Raw genomic sequence first — 20,405 nt, forward strand, 5'->3', positions numbered from 1 at the left:
TTTTTTTTTTGCTGTACGTGGGCCTCTCACTGTTGTGGCCTCTCCCACTGTGGAGCACAGGCTCTGGATGTGCAGGCTCAGCAGCCATGGCCCATGGGCTCAGTCACTCTGCGGCATGTGGGATCTTCCCAGACCAGGACATGAACCTGTATCCCCTGCATCGGCAGGCAGACTCTCAACCACTGCACCACCAGGGAAGCCCCACTCTCGCCACTATTATTCAACATAGTTTTGGAAGTCCTAGCCATGGCAATCAGAGAAGAAAAAGAAATTAAAAAAATACAAATTGAAAAAGAAGTAAAACATTCACTGTTTGTAGATGACATGATACTATACATAGAGAATCCTAAAGATATCATCAGAAAACTGCTAGAGTTAATCAATGAATTTGGTAAACTTGCAGGATACAAAATTAATTTACAGAAATCTCTTGCATTCCTATACATTAATGATGAAAAATTTGAAAGAGAAATTAGGGAAACACTCCCATTTACCTTTGCAACAGAAAGAATAAAATACCTAGGAATAAACCTACCTAAGGAGACAAAAGACCTGTATGCAGAAAACTCTGAGACACTGATGAAAGAAATTAAAGATGATACCAACAGATGGAGAGATATACCATGTTCTTGGATTAGAAGAATCAATATTGTGAAAATGACTATACTACCCAAAGCAATCTACAGATTCAATGCAATCCCTATGAAATTTGGCATTTTTTGCAGAACTAGAACAAAAAAATCTTAGAATTTGTATGGAGACACAAAAGACGCTGAATTGCCAAAGCAGTCTTGAGGGGAAACAACGGATCTGGAGAAATCAGACTCCCTGACTTCAGACTATACTACAAAGTTACAGTAATCAAGATAATATGGTACTGGTACAAAAGCAGAAATATAGACCAATGGAACAGGATAGAAAACCCTGAGATAAACCCATGTCCCTATGGTCAACTAATCTATGACAAAGGATACAAGTATATACAATGGAGAAAAGACAATCTCTTCATAAAGTGGTGCTGGGAAAACTGGATAGCTGCATGTAAAAGAATGAAATTAGAAAACTCCTTAACACAATACACAAAAATAAACTCAAAATGGATTAGAGACCTACATGTAAGACTGGACACTATAAAACTCTCAGAGGAAAACACAGGAAGAACACTCTTTGACATAAACCACAACAACATTTTTTTGATCCACCTCTTAGAGTAATGGAAATAAAAACAAAAATAAACAAATGGGACCTAATGATACTTAAAAGCTTTTGCACAGCAAAGGAAACCATAAACAGGACAAAAAGAAGACCCTCAGAATATCAGAAAATATTTGCAAATGAATCCATGGACAAACAATTAATCTCCAAGATATATAAACAGCTCATGCAGCTCAATATTAAAAAAACAAACAACTGAATCCATAAATGGACAGAAGACCTAAATAGACATTTCTCCACAGAAGACATACAGATGGCCAAGAAGCACATGAAAAGCTGGTCAACATCACTAATTTTTAGAGAAGTGCAAATCAAAACTACAATGAGGTATCACCTCACACCAGTTAGAATGGGCATCAGCACAAAATCTACAAACAACAAATGCTGGAGAGGGTGTGGAGAAAGGAGAACCCTCTTGCACTGTTGTTGGGAATGTAAATTGATACAGCCACTATGGAGAACAGTATGCAGATTCCTTAAAAAACTAAAAATAGAGTTACCATATGACAAAGCAATCCCACTACTGGGCATATACCTAGAGAAAACCATAATTCAAAAAGACTCATGCACCCCAATGTTCATTGCAGCACCATTTACAATAGCCAGGTCATGGAAGCAACCCAAATGCCCATCGACAGATGAATTAATAAAGAAGAAGTGGTACATATATACAATGGAATATTACTCAGCCATAAAAAGGAATGAAATTGGGTCATTTGTAGAGATGTGAATGGATCTAGAGACTGTCATACAGAGTAAAGTAAGTCAGAAAGAGAAAAACAAATATCATATATTAACACATATATGTGGAAACTAGAAAATCGGTACAGATGAACCAGTTTGCATGGCAGAAATAGAGACACCAATGTAGGAAACAAATGTATGGGCACAAATGTGGAAAAGTGGCAGGGGGAGGGTGGTGTTGTGATGAATTGGCAGACTGGGATTGACATATATACACTAATATGTATAAAATGGATAATTAGTAAGAACCTGCTGTGTAAAAAAAAATAAATTAAATTAAATTTATAAAAACAGCACAAAGAGAAAAAAAGTTACAAACTATGAAATGATTTGTCTAATTCATTTAACTGATTGATTTAGATTATATATTTTTTTGAGAAAAACAATGAGAAAAGCATACACCAATAGAAAAGTTGACAAGAAACAGATAAGGATCTCATAGAATAGCAAGTATATAAATCTAAGAAATGTATGAAGAATTGTTTAATATCAGTACTGAACTTGTAAGTTTTATTTAAGACCACAGAATGCTGCAACTTTATACCCAACTTTATTTTATATGCCAACTTTATTTAATTGGCAAACATTTTTAAAAGCATGACAATACCAAGTATTGGAGAAAATATGAATGACCAGAATCTCATATATTTTGCTAGTGGATGGTGAACTGTAGCAAGCATTTTAGAAAACAGTTTGACATTATCCTCTAAAGTGAATGCCTACGTATCGTGCAATTCACCAATTCCACTCTTACCCTTGAATGTGTTCACCAAAAATTATGTATAAGAATATTCACAGGCGCTCTGTTCACAGTAGAAAAAATGAAAGCTATACCAATATGTCAGTACAAAGCAGATGAACCAACTATATAATACATAGAGCTGCTATAAAACTAAAGAGGGAAAGAATGATAAGCACAAGATTTAAGATTATGATTCCTCAGGTGGGTAGAGATGTACAATTAGATGTAGTTTATTGCCCATGTCCTAGTTTACTTGTAGAATGATGGGTTTCTGGGTTGCATTTTTAAAGTGCATTACATTAAACTATGAAAAATCACCAAATGCAAAAGGGTTATTGATGGACAAATGATGAGATTACAATTAATCCAATTCTGTGCATTTAAGATGCACTTGATATTCATTCTTCATAACCCAGTTTTTAAAAATATTGGGACATACTCCTTTATCTTGTTTTTCTTGCCTCGATTATACAATAAATAAATGTTCACTTGTGTCAAACCATGCAGTAGCCTTTTTTTTTTTTTTTTTGGTCTAGTGCTATAGATGGCTATCTAAATGTCCCAGAACAATTAATTCATCAAAGAAAACTTTTATTTTAGCATCAAAAACTTTTCTTTTCAAATAGTTTTAATGCTTGCTCTGGTATCTAATAGTATCTAACAGACATAGGTTCTGTGGAGGTAAAATTATTTTCCTGGTGCCAGTTATAGTCAGTAATTTTTAGTCAATTATTTATTTTAATATAGTCAAGAAAATACATACATAGCAATCTTCTAGAAGTCAACATATTTGACAAGGACCAATCCTGAAGGGTCAACCCAAAATTATGTATTTGTCATCTGGACAAGAACCTTAAGAGGTAACAATTATTTATGGAAATACCTGACCTGTGTAGCCCAAGTGATCCTACATACACAGACTTCTCTCCCATCTATAGCACCTAGGCAAACACTTTCTCCAAGAAAGTTTTGAATCTCATCTCCTCCAAGAGTTTATACTGAGTGAATGTTGCACAGAAATTTGGACCTGTGTGGCTATGCATATGCACATATGTACACAGACACACATATTTGTGTACTACTTCTATTCTTTCACCATATTTAGCATTTTTTGTATTAGTAGTCTAAATACATTTTAGTTTAAATAAACATAAAATGAAGTGAGAAGGCAAGAGAAGGAAAATGTAATAAAAGGTGTTATAAATTTGCTTCCTACCTGATTGCTCCCCACTGGTTAAAAGTTATAACTGTGCCTTTCCTATATGACTTGTGTATACAGTTGCTTAATTGCCAGTAATTCAAATAGCAAATATCTTCACCTTTGCTAACTCTTGCCAATTTAGATTAATTTTTCTCAAAAAGAAGTCTTGCTTTGAGTCAGTCATTGTGCGTTTCTGAACAAAAAAAAAGTGGGAAGAGTGACAAAGGGCAGAAGGAAACAAGATTTTTAAAAGGCAGGCACATTATGGAACTTTGAGTTTCAAATGATTGATAATATATTTGTTTTTGCCCAACAATCAAAAATATAGTAAATTAACTGAGAAGTCAGGACTGACAGAGACAATTTGGTAAGCGAAAAGCAAGTATAAGAAAGTTTCTGTGAGGAGGGGAGATACTTTCTCCCAGCATCAAGAGAAATAACAACTATTATCTCATGTTTGAATGTCCATCAAGTGAGGCAAGAAGGCTCTAAATTGAAGAGCTGATAAATTATATGATTGTTTTCTTCTGGATCCCAGGAAAGAACAAGCATTAAGTTTAGTTCAATGTAGGTTTACCAAGGGTGTCAGCAGGAACAAGTTACCAAGATTTAGCTATAGCTTGTGAATGGAGCCTTGCCAGGATTCAGAGTTGGTGCTCTCCATCATTAGAGAGCATCAGATGCCACAGCCACAGAGATGGACTCCAAGAGTTACAGTATGAGAATGCTAATGGCTGCCATGTTGGTAGATGTGCACCTTAGCTCTCACTGATGAAGATGGTTCAGCAAAACCTGAGCTCTGTAGGAAGTGTGGGTAACCATGATAATATGACTCCATTTGTATCACAGACTGGTAGGGCCTGGGGACGCACAGGTTATATAAATCACATAAACACTTTTTGAAACTGCCAAGACTGGGAAAGCCCCTTTTATTCTGAACTCTGAAGTTGCTTCTAAATAAGGATTCTTAAAATCATAACAACAACAGCAAGAGAAACCACAACAGCAGCATCCAACACTTCTGGTTTACTCATCCCAGTCAACTCCTAGACTTGGATCTGCCACAGAGGTTTCAAAAATATTCACTAGATCCACTGCCTATTCATCATGGGAGTCCGAGTCTCTCCATCTTTGATGATATAAGTCCTCAGATGCAGGCAGTAAAGCTCTGGTTCTAATTCCATTCTCTCACTGACATATATTTCCTACTGCTACCTTCTTTCCTCAACTCAGTTTTCAAAACCATATGAGTTTCACCTCTTCTGTAGATATGCCTCCCAGCCACAAGGCTCCATCTTTTCTCTGAAGAACTTCATCAGTTCTTTCCTTTAACACGTATTTGAAGATATTAAAATATTCTAGTTGTATATATCAATACTAGCTAATTAGAGGAATCTTCATCCACAAAGTGTATTAAAAAAACTCCTCAATGCCGGAAACCCATTTTCCTCATCATAACATCTAGCAAAGACACATTGCAGTGGACAAAAAAATACAGATTGACTTCAGTGTTCAAAAAAAAATTTTTTTGCCCTCTTCTATGCGTGCAAGTTCTATTAGCAATTGTAGTTTTAGCTGAATAGTGTAATCCACATAGAAAATTCATACTTTAAGAATATTCGCTAATTAGAATGCCTTCTCACTCCAAACAGTGGCATAAATGTCATATTTTTATATTTAATATCCCTGTTTATTTCCTATGTGTGCACATACATAATATTTTCTGATAAATTTGATATAACTCATGGTACAAAGTGTAACCATTTCTAATTAGTTTGATCAAAGATACCACAGTCAGTGCTGAGAAATGGAAATTATGATAATAAAAATTATATTGCTTCTGACAGGAGGAAAAATGGTCATACATTGATTCAGCCCTCCCAGCCTTCCAGAAAAATATTTACATGTGATGTATTTACAAGGGCCCACACATGTATATATAGTAATTGTCTGTAATATTCCTAAAGGCCTTGCAGCAGAAGCAGCAAGACAGCAAGCTATTTCTACTGACTCTTTTATTATCTGTGCCATTTTCTGCACTGGTCTATTATGACTTTAACTCTTACACACTCTGTGAGTTTGGGTGGGGCAAACAATGAAATGGACTGACCATAAAGAGATCAGTATTTCCCTCGTATGTTATCCTTTCATTTCAGAGACTTTGATGTCAGAATATAGTAAGACATTCTTACTAAAACAATAATTCATGTAATGAGTATTTGTAGAGGATAAGAAGTAAACTATCATTTATTAATATAATTAATTATATTTATAATTATATGTATATAATTATATAATATATTTATATTAATTATAATTAATTAATATAAATGTGCAGAGAGGTCAGTGGAAGATAAGCTGAAGTGTCTAGGGAAAGATCTGAAAATGACCGATTTGTTCCATTAAAAATTTTAGAAGTTACCACAACAGTTAAAGAACAGAAATGTAGAACAGTGGGACTTCCCTAGCAGTCCAGTGGTTAAGACTCTGTACTCTCACTGCAAGGGGCACAGGTTCGATTCCTGATCAGAGAACTAAGATCCCAGATCCTGCATGCCGCACAGCATGGCCAAGGAAAAAAAAAAGAGAAAAAAGGAAAAAGGAAATATAGAATATTTACTGAAGAAGGCGCCACTTGGGGATCCTTATTAGGAGACAGTCTAAACAATTTCTATGAGGAATTGATGATTCCCCTAGACTTGGAGGTTACCTTTGCAACCAGAACTATCTGAGTTCAAATCTTTCTTCTTCTACTAGGTATTAGGTAATCTTAAACAATTTTATGAGGTGTGCCGAATCTTAGTTTCTTCTAGAGAATGTAACAAACGAAGTGCCAGGCACATGTAGGATGTTTCATAAATAAAGATTCTACCTCTTTTTCCACATATTTATTCACTTATTTGTTCATTCACTTATTTGTTCATTCACTTATTTGTTCATAAATAAAGATTCTACCTCTTTTTCCACATATTTATTCAATTATTTGTTCATTCACTGAGTCTAAGGTGACAGGAATACAGGAGTCAAAACTTCTAATGTCATCCTTTCTTATATTAAGCTTATAGTCTACTAATAAATAAGTTAGAAAATAATAATATAATTAACAAGTAAATATTAAGTTATTTTTTATTATATGCTAAGGTAAAGGAAATACAGGGTGCTATACAAGGGACCTAAGTCAGGGTTTTCATGGAAAACTTCCTTGTGGAAGTGGCATTTTAGGCAAGATAAGAATCATGAAAAAGATCAAGCAAGGAAAAAACATTCCAAGGGAGAACAAAGCTTGTGTGAAAGTTCTGGATCCTAAAGGATTTTAGCAGGTCTTAGAAACCCATAGAAAGTCAGGACAGTTGAAGCATAGAGAGTGAAGTTGTGAGCAGCATGAAATGAGGCCAAAATACTGGGAAGATGATGGGTGTGACAATTGCATGACTTTGAATAGTTACATGTAAACTACTAGATTTTATCTTTAGTGCAATCTGAAGACTCTAAAAGGAACTAAGTGGAAAGAATATGATCACACTTTTATTCAAAGGCAGATGATTCTGGCTATCTTGTAGATAATGACAAAAGCTCAGATAGCAATGTGGGGAAAATTTTCGGATAGGCTTTTCTTATAATTGAGGTGAGTACTGATGATAGCTTGAAATAAAATGGTAGTAGAGAAGATAAAAATATTAATAGTTTAGATGCATGTTTAGGACAGAAACTTGAGAGATTCGCATTGATTCACTATTGGAACTACTATGGGAATGGGGCGGAAGTGGAGATAACAGCCATAGATAACTTAGGAAGCAATCTAAGTGTCCATCAACAGATGAATAGATAAAGAAGGTGTGATGTGTATGTATATATATATATACACACACATACATACATACACACAGTGGAATACTGCTCAATCATAAAAAAGAATGAAATTTTGTCATTTGCAGCAACATGGGTGGACTTGGAGGGGATTATGCTAACTGAAATAAGTCAGACAGAGAAAGGCAAATACTGTATGATATCACTTATGTGGAATCTAAAAAATACAACAAACTAGTGAGTATAACAAAAAAAAGAAGCATACTCACAGATATAGAGAACAAGCTAGTGGTTACAAGTTGGGGGGCGCAATTTAGGGGTGGAGGAGTAGGAGGTAAAAACTACCAGGTGTTAAGACAGACTACAAGGATGTACTGTATAACACGGGGAATACAGCCAATATTTTGCATAACTGTAAATGGAGTATAAATTTTAACAATTATATAAAAATTAATTCTTTACTAAAGCAAGATATTTGCAGCAATATGCTGTGAGAATGGAAGATAATGATCAGGTTTCAGAAATTGTGATGACATAGTCAAGAATGTGACTATGAGATGGGGATAAAAGAAATATTATTAAGATAAGAAGGTCGTATAATTGGAAGACTAAAGTGTAAAGAAAATCAACACAGGAAGACTACATGAAGCTTAAAGGGTTTTCACAGTAGGTAAAGAATGGAAGACATCAATTTCAGATAAATCCATGGAAAGACAAGGGATGGCCATTTAACTTGACCTAGAGGAAAAATAGCCCCTGATACTAACTAAGGCTATTGATATGCCTCTATACCACAGTTTCTTAAAATTGATCAACCTATGAAAAACCATAAATTACTCACAGACTAATTGCCTCTTAGAAACCATTTATCCTAAACTACTTGATGTTGCAAAGGAAAGACTGATTCCCAGAGAAATAAAGTGTTTTCCAGGATCACATTTAAATTTGTAGGAAAATTAGACCTAAAACTCAGTCCAGCTTTCTTTCCATACCACCAAATTAAGGTAATATTTCCCAAATAATCTTGTAGTGCAAATGTTTGGGGTCTTCAGACCATAAATATTATTTCTCTTTCTCACTCAAGTTCTGAAAAAGTTGGTAAAAAGAAAAAATAGCAAAGTAGATAGAAAACAAAAATCACTTTATTACTTATAAAATCTAAATTATAGCATATGGTTCAGTATGATAGCAAAATGGATCAGCTAAATAAAACCCATAATTATGGATAATTACTAATGAAGTCACAAGCATTTTGAAGGCGGGGGCGCTTACCCAGGTTACAAATATGATATACAGGAGCAAGAGAAGAGCTGCTCTCTAGGGCAGCTCATGCCCAAAAATTGAGTGTTTATCCCAGATTTACTGACCTGTTAAATCACTCACCTGGAATGGAATGGGTGATAGAATAGAGAGAGGCCAGGAGTGTTAAATAATTAACACCCCTTGTGTGTAAGGAGCTATCAGGAGTTGGAAAGTAACACCTCCCAAATAACAAAGAAACCATTATCAGTAATGGGGAAATACAGAGGCAACTCCACAAATTCATAAATTAGGTAAATAATATTGGCAATCACACATGAAATGACAGAATATAAATAATAAAGGGCCTATAAAAAAAGAAAGATACAAATGAACTTATATACAAAACAGAAATAGACCCACAGACATGGAAACTAAACATGGTTATCAAAAGGGAAAGGGGGAAGGGGAGAGATAAATTAGGAGTTTGGGATTAACATATACACACTATTATATGTAAAATAGGTAACCAACAAGCACCTACTGTATAGCACAGGGAAATATACTCAATATTTTGTTACAACCTATAAGGAAAAGAATCTGAAAAAGAATAGATATAAATATATGAACAACTGAATCACATTTCTGTACACCTGAAACTAATGCAGCATTGTAAATCAGCTATACTTCAATAGATAAATTAAAACAGAGGTGCTTTAGAGAGGTATAAATATCTTCCAGAATCATAACCAAAACAGAAAAGTATGCCAGTGTGAAAGTGAGCGAATGATGGCCTCTGGAAGCCTGAGAGGAGAGGAAATAATCACAGAGATGCAAAATGGCAGTGCCTCATCATAACTGTTCAGAAGATTATCCAATCTGGACAAAATGTTTTGAGTATTCCAGTCATGAATGTGAGAATATCCTTTTATACAAGATGTATGGCACCTTCAATTTTAGCCACTGCATAATTAATCCATTCCTTGAATTTTATGCTCACCATACATGCTTTTGCGCCTCACAGAGGTATGATTATAGGGACAGATTTTTATGGGATATGTTCACTCAAGAATTCCAATCTTCAAAGTTCTTTTATTTCCCATATGAAATTAATAAATGAGAACTTTAGTTAAGCACATTCCTTTATGGGTTTGGTTAATATGAGTCAACTCTAAACTTTCACTTAACGCTCAAAAATTATATTTCTAACTGAAAAGTGAAGCCCCATGGTAGCCATTCTGCCTATATTCAGATGCCACATATTTCTATTTTGAATGTCATCCTGAAGTGAAATATTCACTTCTCCATGGTATTGTCTTAAAATTACAGAGCACTGCATAAAACACTGAGCAACTAAACACAGAAAATGAAAATTCAGGATCTGGATCTTACTGTTGTAGTTTTTTTTTTAATTTTTATTATTGAAATATAATTGACATATAACATTGTATTCATTTTAGATGTACAATATAATGATTTGATATATGTATATATTGTGAAATGATTACCACAATAAGTTTAGTTAATATTACTATTGTAGTTCTAATTCCATCTCCCTACTTCTAATGGGAATGATCCATTTTGGAATCTCCTTTGCCTTTTCTCAGGCCCCCATTCTCTGAATATCCTTTTTTTAAAAAAATACCTTTTCCATTCTTTCACTCCCAACCCCAAAATATAGCATGTAACTTGAGTAAGGGAGGTATTTTCAGAGAAATGAGAATAACATTGTGATAAATGCTGTCAATCTGTTTTTACCCACTTCATAATGAAAGAAATCAGGAGCAAAAGTTATCTTGACAAAATTTCACCCACTAGTACTAATACACCATAGTTGCAATTTATTGCTGGTTGCTATTTGTTTGTATTTCCATGTGAAGTAAACTTTAAAACAAAGTGCTCATTTATAAATAGATACCAATCATAAACTGCTTTAAAGGTGGTAAGAAAAGCATCAGAGGAGACTATATCTGTATCACTTTGCTTTATGGTAAAATGTTTAGGAATAGGTTAAACCTTCATGACCTTCTGACGGTTTTTAGTACTTTTGTCCCATTGGATACACCCACAAATTTAAAGGAAGTATTAAAATTTTCAGAAGCTTTGGACTGATATGGGATGGAAAATCAGAGCCCTATACATACTGTTGAAAAATCCCATACAATTAGTATTCTGGGGAAGCATCCAACATTCATGTATAGCAGCAGTACCCAACCTTTTCGGCACCAGGGACCAGTTTTGTGGAAGACAATTTTTCCATAGATGAGGGTGGGGGAGGGTTTCAGGATGATTCAGGCTCGTTACATTGATCGCGCACCTTATTTCTATCATTATTACACTGTAATATATAATGAAGTAATTATACAACTCATCATAATGCAGAATCAGTGGGAGCCCTGAGCTTGTTTTCACTTGCCACTCACTGATAGGGTTTTACATCGGCAGGCGGACCCCCAACCACTGTACCACCAGGGGTGCCCACTGATAGGGTTTTGATATGAGTCTGCAAGCAATTGATTTGTTATGGTCCCTGTGCGGTTAAACCTCTCTGCTAATGATAATCTGTATTTGCAGCCACTCCCCAGCGCTAGCATCACCGCCTCAGCTCCACCTCAGATCATCATGTGTTAAATTCTCATAAGGAGCGTGCAACCTAGATACCTTGCATGTGCAGTTCACATTAGGGTTCACTCTCCTAGGAGAATCTAATGCCGCCTCTGATCTCACAGGAGGCGGAGCTCAGGCGGTAATGCGAGCGATGGGGAGTGGCCGTAAATACAGGTGAAGCTTCTCTTGCTCCCACGCCGCTCACCTCCTACTGTGTGGCCTGGCTTCTAACAGGCCACGGACTGGAACCGGTCTGTGACCTGGGGGTTGGGGACTCCTGATCTATAGACTGCATAGCAGAGTTGAAAGTAACATGAAAAGAACAGAGGTCCACAGTGATCAGGGTCAGAGAAATAAGAACATCCTGTTTACCCTTGCCATGTAATAGATTGTGTCCTCCAGAGACCCACCATGGCTAGCTCAGATGCCATATAGCCAATTGGAAAGCAGTAGTGAGGATTATGGTTTAAGGCATTTACCTCCAGAACTCATGTTTCCATGTTATTGGTGTGGACCAAACAGTCTGAAATATCTGAGAATGGAATGCTTATTTCTGTAAACAAGCCAGTGGGGGGAATGACAGTGTAGTAACTTCACTCCTTAAAATCACTTTTCTGCATCTGTTCTATTACACTGGGTTAAAAATATTGTGCCTAATATAATTACCGATTAGATTAATGTACATGCCCCAGCAAAAAGCAGTGCCCACCACTATGTTTTGTTGTTCTAATCAGAAAAAGCACTTATTCATTAGTAAAAGTTTGGTCAATTATAATTCAGAGCACCTTTATTTTTTCTAAGTCAAATTAAATCTTGGAGTCCCCATTTAATTAATCAACAGGTCTAACTTTGGTCATTGTGGGGGAGTAAAATCTTTTGTGGACTTTATCAGTCAGGAGAGGTTAGGTAACAACCCTGTTTACTTAGAGGTACCTAAATTAACAACTCCAAACTCTCAGTAGTTGAAAATAATAAAGGTTTATTTCTGTCTCACACTACATGTTAAATGAAGGCCAAAAAAATGTATTCATTGTGCCCATCCTAGAACACAGGCTAAGACCTGCTCAGTAAAATGCTCACATCACTATTTTAACATGTGCTTCTTTCCTCATAATCAGTGTGCTGAGAGAAGGAAGGGCACTGGTCCACTGAAAGTTCTAGTTTGAAAAAACAACCACTTCATCTCACCTTTCCTTAGCTAAATCTCCTGGTGATGCCTAACGTCAACTGGGTGGGAATTATAATTATTTACCTAGAAGTAATGATCAGATATTAATATTAGTGAATATTTATAATGCTTATTACAATTCAATCTTTTGGTCACAATATAGTTGATTTGCTCTCAACTCCTTTCCGAGGGAGGTGCCCCAAAGTCCAGCATACATGTGTGATGGATGATTGTGTTTACAGTTTGTCCAGACATAATCAGGAACTAAAAACCAAACTGTTTCCAATAACCCAGCATGCATTGATGAAACTGGAACAGAATAAAAACAATAAATGTTCACTGCACTTCAGAAAAAAGAATAGGAAACATACAGCAGTCACTGTTTGCAGCAATTCTGAAATTCCACTGGGCAAGGATTATCAGCACTCTTCTAAATCTTGCATGCCTTCTCATATTTCCTCAACTGCTTATTTTTTCCCTCTCTGATCAGTAACCTTCCTGTGGTGAGTGGCTTTTCCATCCTCAGACAAGTGAAACATCACACAAAAGGGTGTGAAATATGGCTTCCTAAGAGGTCCCAGGTGTAAGATGAGTGTAATATAAGCCACAAGTATGGAGGAAATAACCTCTGATGGAATGATCTTTGACCATTGGACAACAGGAAAAAGAGAGGAAGCCTCCTTCCTCTCATCCATATACTACTCAAGTGTGGTTCCCCCCTCATCACCCTTTCTAAGAAGAACTACTTACTTTGAGAGTAGTCTGTGGAAGAGAAGAAAGGTAGCTCATTCATGTTTGGTTCCTTTCCTTCTCCCTGTTGATGGGCATATCTGCATAACAATCTGATAGAGAAAATAGAACAAAACACTGGCCATTAAATGCTTCACACAGGAATAGACACTTTTCTCTCCTGCTCACCTATCATTGCCCATAGAAAGCAACATGGACATATGTAACTTCAAGGGTTAAACAGTTATAATCCCTGATGTACCTGGAAGAAGAGAACAAGATGCCAGAGAACATGAGTAATGTCTACCCCGGATGTCCTCAGCATTCATATCATGCAGCGCTCCTCCTAACTGAGACTCTGAGTGTAAGTGAGGCCAAGGTCACCACCACCTCAGAAATGTCTTTAAGGCCTTTTCCCAGCATTCAGGAATCTATGTCTCTCTCTATCTTCAGGGTTGGGCTGCTCCTATATACCCCAATACTTGGGTTAAGGACCTTCGGATATAAAAGTCTGCTCTAAAAAGATTAAAAGGCTTTCACAGAGAATGGACTTGAGGATATGGGGAGGGGGAAGGGTAAGCTGTGACAAAGTGAGAGAGTGGCATGGACATATATACACTACCAAACGTAAAATAGATAGCTAGTGGGAAGCAGCCGCATAGCACAGGGAGATCAGCTCGGTGCTTTGTGACCACCTAGAGGGGTGGGATAGGGAGGGTGGGAGGGAGGGAGATGCAAGAGGGAAGAGATATGGGAACATATGTATACATATAACTGATTCACTTTGTTATAAAGCAGAAACTAACACACCATTATAAAGCAATTATACTCCAATAAAGATGTTAAAAAAAAAAAAAAAGGCTTTCACAAGCAAAGGGCTGTTATAAAGGTCCTGAGGAAGAGAAGCCATAGCCTTTCTGAGTCTAAGGTTGTTTACTTTCTTAGAGAGGTGGGAATGAGTATTGTGAGAGAAAAATGCCTCACATTCCTTTGATTACAGTGGAATAAAACACAGATTATTACTTTAGTAGATTATTCTGCCACACTTCTGGTAGTGGATAAGAATACAAATTTTGAGGTCCACCAGATCTATGCACTAATGTCTTTAACACAAGTTACTAGCATACTAAATTTTGAGGAACAAATTTTTTTTTAAGTTTCTGAATTTTAATCTCCTCACTTATAAAATTTTTATAAAGTAGTAAATATTTCAAATATTTTGTGTGAGCTAACGAAATATACTGTTAAGTAATTGGCAGAATTATTAAAAAGTGGTTTATAATTTGCATTTATTTTGTATTAAAGCTAAAACAGATCCTAGAAAATAATCTTTTTAGATACTGTATGATATCACTTATATCTGGAATCTAAAAAATACACCAAACTAGTGAATATTGAAAAAAGAAGCCAACTCACAGACATAGAGAAAGAACTAGTGGTGACCAGTGGTTGGGGAGGGGCACTATAGGGGTGGGGTAGGGGAAGGTATCAGGTGTAAGGTAGGCTCTAGTATATACTGAACAGCCTGGGGAATATAGTCAATATTTTGTAATAACTGTAAATAGAAAGTAACCTTTAAAAATTATATTAAAATAATAACAATAAATAAAATTTTTAAAAGATCTAAAGGAACACAATAAAATGTAAGCTCTGGAATAGAGTGCTCTACAAAAAAAAATAAAATTTTTTAAGATTTTTAATTAAAAAATTTTGATTTCATATTACTAATTTGATTTTGCCTAAAATATATAACTTATAAAAATGTACTAAAACTTGGTTTAATTCATGTTGGAGTTAATGTTCTTATTTTTTCTTCCTTTTACTTTCCTTTGTGATAAAAGATTTCAAGAAATTCTAGAAAATTCCCTAGGCCAGAAAATTCTTTTCTAACCTGTACTACCAAGCTGGATGGAAAAGGAAACAAAAAAATTACATACATACATATTTGTAATCACCTATCATAATGATGCTTTGTATTTGTATAATTTCTTAGCTTACAAAACATATACATAGGGACTTCCCTGGTGGCACGGTGTTTAAGAATCTGTCTGCCAATGCAGGGGACATGGGTTTGAGCCCCGGTCCAGGAAGATCCCACATGTCATGTAGCAACTAAGCATGTGTACCATAACTACAGAGTCTGACCCCTAGAGCCCGGGAGCCACAACTACTGAAGCCCACATGCCTAGAGCCCATGCTCTGCAACAAGAGAAGCCACCACAATGAGAAATCTGTGCACCACAACAAAGAGTAACCCTCACTCACCGCAACTAAAGAAAGCCCACGCAGAACAATGAAGACCCAATGCAGCCACAAAAAAATTTTTAAAAAACCCATTAAAACAAAACAAACAAACAAAAAACAGATAAATATACATGATCTCATTCAATTTTCACAATGTCTTTGAGTACTAATATAGAAATGAGAAAATTGAAGATCACTGTGTCACCTGGTGTTTCTAAGATACAAAAAGTCAGATTTAGGACAAATTCAAGTTTTTCCTGAACATACAATGTAGAGGTTTTTTTTCTTTTGAAAGCATTGTGACAACTGTTCTCCATCCTCTTGGAATGTTCTTTTACATATGGATCTATATAATTTAAGCTAACATGTTGTTCATTTTTAAAACCTATGTTTTCTTTCTAATTAGTCCTGGTTTCTAGCATATTTTTTTAAACAGTTGCTGATCTTTTATGCCTCTGAGAATATTGATTATAGGATATTGTGTTTCTCTCTCTGCTTCTTGTTTATTTCTTTGTGTATCTGTCTTTCTTGTTGGAGGATTTCTTGAAATGTCAGCCATCTTTGACTCTCCAGTCATATTTAGAAGGTTGATTGGAAGTTGTGTGGGTATCAAAATCTTTACCATTTTTTGGGTTTCACTGTTGGAATATCAGGCAGGGAAGTGAATGTTGGTTGTTTTACCCACAATTGCCAGTTTCTCTAGAGGAAGTCTCCAGTCTTCTGCCTGGAGCATTTTCACCTGTCCACCAGAATCATAAGAGCAGGATGGAAAAGGTGGCTGGGGTTCTCTACACTCCACCTGCACCTGACCCCCCATCTTCATTTCCACATCTCACCCACAACTTCAACTGTGTCTAATGGACCAGAGACCTTTGGATTTGACTTCTTCATAGAAGATGCCACTGATGATAAGGATGACTTAGATTGTTCAGCATCAGGTCCTTTAAAACCTACACAATTTTCTTCATAGAAGAGTTGGAGTTAAGTGTGTAATTCATTTTCTCTCACTAAAAAATTAAACACCAGTGTTTAAATAATGATGAGCAGGGAGTTCAAGAAGAATAGGTAATTTGAGCCTTGGGTCCTCAATTGAAATTTTAGTGAAAAGATGCATTGGCTCGGATTGTAAACCAAGTCCCCGACTCTAAGGCAGCACCTTGGGATTCATCTCAGTCCTCCATTTCAGCATCAGTGTTCCATTTATTTGTGTTCTATGAAGAACACATTTTCAAGCTTTCTTGTTTTCATTATGGATTTGTGTTAAGGCCTATGCTGTCCTAAAAATGATCTTAATTTTCCTCCTCTATGGCCATAACCATATTTTATAATCCCAACTTCACACCACTACATCAAGAGGGTAGGATAGAAACACTGGGCAGTGAGATCTTGATGCCTGGAAATCATTTCCTCTTTTGGCTTTCTCATGTTGTCAGCCTTCTCAGAATGCATTGGCTTCACTGCTAGTACTTTTTCAAATGGATTCCTCCCTGTACATTATCATGAATAGATGCACATATTTATAAGATTCATCCGGGTGTACAGGCATTGTAACCAACTAAGTCAGTAAACAGAAAAAAGATGTAGTTCTTTCCAACTCTGCCAGGAAGCAGACTTAGAGGCAGCAATATTATCTTAATATTCATTTATTCATTCATTCAGTCTGTCAGTCTGTCTGTTTGTCTGTCTATCCATTTATGCAATAATCATTGTGTGTTTTCTACATGCCAGGCAGCTATGAACTGCCTGAATTATATGAATTACCATAAAGCACCTCTGGAAGGAGAAATGGTCAATTTATCTCTAGTTGAGTCTCTTGGGTAAATACTTTTATCTGCATTGATCATCATTTCCACTTCAGAATGCAATCCATTCCATACAAGAAGTTTTACTTTGTGTTTTATTGTTTCATTGAATTGATACCTTCTTTAGGCAAATACGTAGTTCTCTTGGCCAATGTGAAAACAAACCCCCCCCAAAAGTACATAGTTAAATGTACATGGGGATAGAAAACTATCGGTGATTCTTTGTGATAAAACAATCACTTGCCAGATTGTTTTAATACTTGTGGAGTCTCCTTGGGTATATTTGTTAAATTATCAAAACATTCCATGAGAAGGTAATGAGAACTGGGATGCAGTGTTTCTAAGGAGGTGTTTTGTCCTTTGATCGATTCAGGGAAATAAGAAAATCATACATTAAGTGAATAATCATACCAAGCTAACTTTTTGCTTATTTTATGTTCCATAAGATGTGACCACTAAAGATGAAAATATGAGTCTTAGGATGCATCAGTAGGTGTATTGAGTCAAATAAGGTGAAATCATTTGGTGAAGAATGACTAGAATTATGAGGGTCTGGAATTCATGTCCTAGTAAACAATTCAAAGAACTATCAGTATATACCTGGAGAAAATTAGCAGAATAGTAGGAAAGTATCAATACTTGAGTATTTGCACTCATAACATACATTATTTTATTCTCATTTGTGGTGTTTGAAGTGTGTCTAGGCAATCCAGATAGGAAAGATTGAGCTACAAACAGGAGATAATTTCACTTAGTTTATTATTAATAAAAATAGGAAAATAAAAACTAATAGTGGGAAATAGGGCATAGGTCAAGATTAGATTTTTTAAACATTTTTATTGGAGTATAATTGCTTTACAATGTTTTGTTAGTTTATGCTATGTAATAAAGTGAATCAGAGGAGACCTTCAATATGGCAGAGGAATAAGACGTGGAGATCAGCTTCCTTTCCAAAAATACATCTACAGGGGGCTTCCCTGGTGGTGCAGTGGTTGAGAATCTGCCTGCCAATGCAGGGGACACAGGTTAGAGCCTTGGTCCGGGAAGATCCCACATGCCGCGGAGCAACTAGGCCTGTGAGCCACAACCACTGAGCCTGCGCGTCTGGACCTCGTGCTCCGCAACAAGAGAGGCCGCGATAGTGAGAGGCCTGCGCACCGCGATGAAGAGTGGCCCCCACTCGCCGCAACTAGAGAAAAGCCCTCGCACAGAAACAAAGACCCAACACAACCATAAATAAATAAATAAATAAATAAACTTAAAAAAATATATATATCTACATGTGGAACAACTCCTACAGAACACCTACTGAACGCTGGCAGAAGACCTCAGACTTCCCAAAAGGCAAGAAACTCCCCACATAACTGGGTAGGGCAAAAGAAAAAAGTAAAAACAGAAACAAAAGTAATAGGGACAGGACCTGAACCACTGGGAGGGAGCCGTGAAGGAGAAAATGTTTACACACACTAGGAAGCCCCTTAGCTGACAGAGATGGAGGGTGGCTTGGGGGAAGCTTCGGAGCCACAGCGGACAGCACAGCAAGAGGGGTGCAGAAGGCAAAGTGGAGAGATTCCCACACAGAGGATCAGTGCCGAACAGCACTCACCAGCCCAAGAGGCTTGTCTGCTGACCCACCGGCCAGGACGGGTGGAAGCTGGGAGCTGAGGCTCTGGCTTCTTTGGAGGTCAGATCCCACGGAAAGGACTGGAGTTGGCTGTGTGAACACAGCCTGAAGGGGGCTAGTGTACCATGGCTGGCCGGGAGGGAGTAGCTGGAAAAAGTCTGGACCTGCCTAAGAGACAAGAGACCATTGTTTTGGGGTGCACGAGGAGAGGAGATTCAGGGCACCGCCTAAACAAGCTCCAAAGATGGGGGTGAGCCACAGCTATCAGCGCAGACAACAGAGATGGGCATGAAATGCTAACACTGCTGCTGCAGCCACCAAGAAGCCTGTGTGCAAGCATAGGTCAATATTCACACCTCCCCTCCCAGGAGCCTGTGCAGCCCATCACTGCCAGTGTCCCGTGATCCAGGGACAACTTCCCCTGGAGAACACATGGCATGCTTCAGACAGTTGCAATGTCACACTGGTCTCTGCCGCTGCAGCCTTGCCCAGCATACCCCACTACTCCCTCTCCCCAGCCTGAGTGAGCCAGAGCCCCCTATCAGCTGCTACTTTAACCCTGTCTTGTCTGGGCAGGAAACAGATGCCCTCAGGCCACCTACATGCAGAGGTGGGGTCAAATCCAAAACTGAACTCCAGGAGCTGTGCAAACAAAGAAGAGAAAGGGAAATTTCTCACAGCAGCCTCAGGAGCAGCAGATTAAATCTGCACAATCAACTTGATGTACCATGCATCTGTGGAATACCGGAATAGACAATGAATCATCGCAAAATTGAGGCAGTGGACTTTGGGAGCAACTGTAGACTTGGGGTTTTCTTTCTGCATCTCATTTGTCTCTGATTTTATGTTGATCTTAGTTTAGTATTTAGAGCTTATTATCATTTGTAGATTGGTTTATTGATTTAGTTGCTCCCTTCCTTTAATATATATATATATATATATATATAATTACATCTTTTTTGGAGTATAATTGCTTTACAATGGTATGTTAGTTTCTGCTTTATAACAAAGTGAATCAGTTATACATATACATATGTCCCCATATCCTTTTCTCTTGCATCTCCTTCCCTCCCGCCCTCCCTACCCCACCCCTCTAGGTGGTCACAAAGCACCGAGCTGATCTCCCTGTGCTATGCGGCTAGCTAGCTATTTTACGTTTGGTAGTGCATATATGTCCATGCCACTGTCTCACTTTGTCACAGCTTACTCTTCTCCCTCCCCATATCCTAAAATCCATTCTCTAGTGGGTCTGTGTCTTTATTCCCATCTTACCACTAGGTTCT

This window comes from Neophocaena asiaeorientalis, unplaced genomic scaffold (assembly GCF_003031525.2).
Source record: "Neophocaena asiaeorientalis asiaeorientalis breed wild unplaced genomic scaffold, Neophocaena_asiaeorientalis_V1.1 scaffold114, whole genome shotgun sequence".
Classification (NCBI taxonomy): Eukaryota; Metazoa; Chordata; class Mammalia; order Artiodactyla; family Phocoenidae; genus Neophocaena; species Neophocaena asiaeorientalis.